The following is a 4,526-nucleotide window of genomic DNA, read 5'->3' on the forward strand; positions in this document are numbered from 1 at the left end:
ATACATTGTGTTATCGGTACTCTTAACTTAAGTAAAGGATCTTCCCCTCTACTCCAATACTTGTTTCTACACAGCAAACACAGCAGTGGAGTCCTTTTTCAGTCCCTGACAGCTCAGTACCAAAGAGAAAACACTGCTGTGGCATCAAGTAGCCTCTCCTGAGACTTGAGCTGTGTTGCGGCCATGATTCAGACTTTCATTCTGACTCAGCATGACAAAATTCCTTTGTATCCCTAACACACAAAAATGCAATGAGACTCCACCTAAAGTATGTTTATATTTAGTCACTGACTCATCGTTGGAGGTCTTGGATTAAAAAAAAAAAAACAATAGATAAATCAAGCTCAGCTGAAGTGTCTGAAGAAGAAGTCATTTGACTCTCAGTGACTCTATGTGCCTGTGTGACTGCTGGGAATGAATGGGAGCATGATAGGCAGGAAGAGCTGCCTTGTCTTCTTGCTGTCTGGATGGACTTCCAGTGAACTGGATCTTCGCTCTCTGCCTTCCTCTCCCCCCTCCTTCCTCCATTTCCTCTCTCTGTTGTTGAGTGCTATACTCCTTTTCTAAAAGACCTACAATCACTTCACTTTAGCCCAGTTTGGTGGTCTTCACTGGACTGATGCCTGACATGTTGCCAAAGTTGTGATAGATATGAAGAACTGACATAGAAACTGTCAGAACATTAAGTTATCAACATCATTACTTTCTTTTCCCTTGTTTTTTCTTTTCTATTAAGCGCACCTACACTCACATATATATTTTACCGTTCAGTATCACTTGTTTTCATTGTTCAGTAAAATCCTCAGAGTTCCCTTCACTTTTCTTGCATTTCATCTCGGCCTCCGCCTGAGTGTGCTGACACAGTTGCAGTGTGGCCAGCACCAGTTTACACAGCTGGGAAGCCAAAGCTATCTAAACTCTGACAACACACACACACACACACACACACACACACTTTTACACACACACACTCAAGATCCACTCAGCCTGGGTGAAGACAAACAAAACCTCTCTCTCTCTCTTACTCTGGTACCGGCCTCTGTCAATTATATACAATATTATTTGTTTATTTTTACTGATGCATTATTGTGTTAGCAGCAAAAATCCTACTTAAGTACAGCACTAGAGTAAATGTACTTAATTACTTTCCACCACTGAAAACACACACTAACAACTAAAACAAGACAAATGATAAATAATGTCTTAGATTATACAAATAAGAGCATTTTCTCATATATTGAGCTTTTGATGACACATCAAACAGCTTCAGTGTCAGTTCACATTTTCACAACTCCACACTGCACCCTGCTGGTTAACATAGGAACACAACACACACAATGAACTCAAAAATGTATTTCTTCATTTTTTCTTCTTGCTTAATCCTTGTCAGGGATTATTTTAGGAGATTTAGCATGTAAATGCAAATCACATCACAGATTGGTTATATTAAGATTCATTTCCTGTCTTTCCATTGTCTGTGAGTATTGCTGCTATAGTGCAGTGAGTGGAGTAGAGGTCTGAGGAGCTCATGTTGACACTTTCTCTGCATCACTGACAGAGAAAAAAGGAAAAACAAAAGAGGAGGAGGAGGCAGATGCACTGTGCATGTTACAACAATAATATTTTCATTTTCCATTTCCTTCTCTTTTTGTGCTTCCTTAGTCTTTTCAAACGCCATGTGTGGATTATGTACGTAAATGTGCACATGACCAGTCTCTGTCAAAAGGACACGAACTTTACAACATCATTGTTAGTCACCAGCCTCTTCCGTGGTCAGCACAGCATCTCTGACTCATTTCACCCACTTACGCAACTATATCTCTTTGTTATATAAAGAATCATTCTAAGAATTACATAAGAAGTATTGCAATTTTTGCCAGCAGCACTAACAAATCACCTCTGCTCCCTTTGATGACCAAGATTCCTACATTTACATGAATAAAATAAGATTTACAAAATAAGATCTAATCTATCTCACTTCATGTGCATCATACCAACTGTTAGATGCTAATGAATTACAATAGACACATGCATGCTCTACCACAACCTGGGAGTCCCTGGGAATCCCCTCCCCCCCAAGACGATTAATGTGACAGGAAAGCAGAATATTTTTTTTATCCTACATAAATGTTCCTCTATTCTTGACTTTGTTTGTGAATATGAATTTGGGTTCTTGTGTCCATCAGGATTCAAGCTCAGGGTTCTGCTGTAGAGTGAATGGGGGAGGGGGGGGGGGTGTTGTATATTATTGCACAGCTTTTAAAGCCCTCTGAGGCAAATGTGATTTGTGATTTTGGCTTGTATAAGTAAAACTGACCTGACAGCCTTGCAGTGGGTGTTACAAATCAGTCCGTCATCTGGGTTTTCTCTCATATGTATATCTCCAGATATATTGTAGGCCTATAATACGAAAGGTTTAAACATTTGTCAAAGTTATGTTATTACTATTGATAATGCACTAATGCAGTTTGAATTTGAAGTCGGCACTGCAATAACATGACTTTGACATAATAAATGCAGACGTGATGTGCAGTTTGATGGGTTCTATAACTCAAGCAAGTTGATTTTCACACAGTATGCAAATGAGTTGCCTGGAAGGCAGGAAACAACCATCTAAAACACGAAAGTATGTTTCAGAAATGGCATCTGTCTATATCTGTTGGTGTGTGTGTGTGTGTGTGTGTGTGTGTGTGTGTGTGTGTGTGTGTGTGAGATAGAGAGCATTTTGATGTATGCTGGTGAGATATGAGAGAAGAGAAGGAGCAATCAGAGAGCCAGGGGATACACTTGATCTGATGAATATTTCAGATGCGGTCCCAGTAAACTAAAAGCTGTGTGTGAGCTCTGTTGCTTCTATCCTCCTATTTTACTGTACACTTACAGGACACACACACTGATACATACACACACTCACATACAAACAATATCATAGAAACATGCAGACATGAGTATTCACACACATACACACATAACATGAAAGCAGGTCAAGTATTGAGACAGACAGTCAGTCTTCCTCTCCAACTCCCAAGGCTTATTAATAAAGTGTGGGTCAACAGTCCTGTTGCAAACCTATAGTAAACACACACTTTTCAAGCCAACATACAGTTAAGTGATTTGTTTGACAAATTAAAGTCTGAGAATAATGATTCTGTATTAGATATGGCAATACTCTTACCTGAGTGCAGGATCCCTCCACAGGGAGAAAGAGAGTGACTCTCCACACAGTAGACTCGTCCACAAGCAGCTTTTCCCTTCTGTCTCAGTTTTGTCCGTTCTAACTTAACACATACTGTATTTGCTACTGAGAAGAATTAGGAATTAGAAATTTGGTTTTCTGTTCTTACAAATGATGTATTTATATAGAAGTATGTACAGTATAATTATGATCTGAGAAACAGTGAGTTGTCTAAGTATATGTATGTGCATTGAAATCCTGTTTTTTATGCAATGTGTGTGTGTGTGTGCGTGTGTATGCATTCATCAGCCAGTTGCCTGAGACAAATTTCAATTTCATGCAAATATAATGTAAAATATTTTATTTTCTATAATATATATACCAAATGAGCTATATTATTTGACAGGCCTCTTAAAGCAAAAGCTGTACAATCCAGTTGCCATTCCACTTATGACCAGCAGATGGCAACGTAATCCCTCCCTTGGCTTTGCAGTGTCAAAAAGGGACATTACCTGAGAAAACAAACCTGCAAATGAAGCACCTTATAGTCACTAACTTCTAGGCAGTAATATTAAGTCTGGTCACTGTTGCATGAAGCAGGCTAGTAATAGTGCTACGTTTTTATCTGATCAAATAAGAAGATACCGGATAGCAAATGAATAAGAACAGGTTTTGTCTCACATCTCAACCGAACTGCAGGATATTAATATTTAAATATTCAATTTCCTTTGTGCCTGATAACCCTCTCCACCCTTCCTCCATTTCTCTCTCTCACCCACTACCTCACCATATCACCTACAACCTCCACCACCTCCCCCTGTACCCCAGCTCCCACTCCCCCCTCTCCATCCTTCTCTCTGTCAGATCCCACAGCAGACAGGAACTATAAAACAGTGAACTGAATTTCACTCAGCCAGTGAACAGTGGGAGCCAACGCGCCCACTGACTGTCCTCTACATGATAAAGGCTCAAGGCTCGGATTTATTGGGAGGTTGCAGCTCCTTTCATGTTTTATCACCATTTTGTGAAATGCCACACAGCTTATTTTCAGAAGGTTTAAAAAGGGGATATCAGATATCAGAAGGTCATGTGAACAGTCATAGCAAGTTTATGCTTGCGATTTAACCGATTAAACAATAATATACTTTATACTTAATGAAAGCTCTATTCTAGTTCTACAGAGATAAAGAGTACAGTGCGTTTTTTGTTGTTTTGCTGTTTGCTTCTTTTCATTTGCTTCTGTCTCCAAACTCTCTGCAATGCCAATAATCCAATAATAATCCAAATTACTGTAAGAAGATAGGTAACATCTGTCTCAGTTTATGCTGCAGAGTGAGTGAAAACACAGAAA

This window comes from Siniperca chuatsi, linkage group LG6, assembly GCF_020085105.1.
Source record: "Siniperca chuatsi isolate FFG_IHB_CAS linkage group LG6, ASM2008510v1, whole genome shotgun sequence".
Lineage (NCBI taxonomy): Eukaryota > Metazoa > Chordata > Actinopteri > Centrarchiformes > Sinipercidae > Siniperca > Siniperca chuatsi.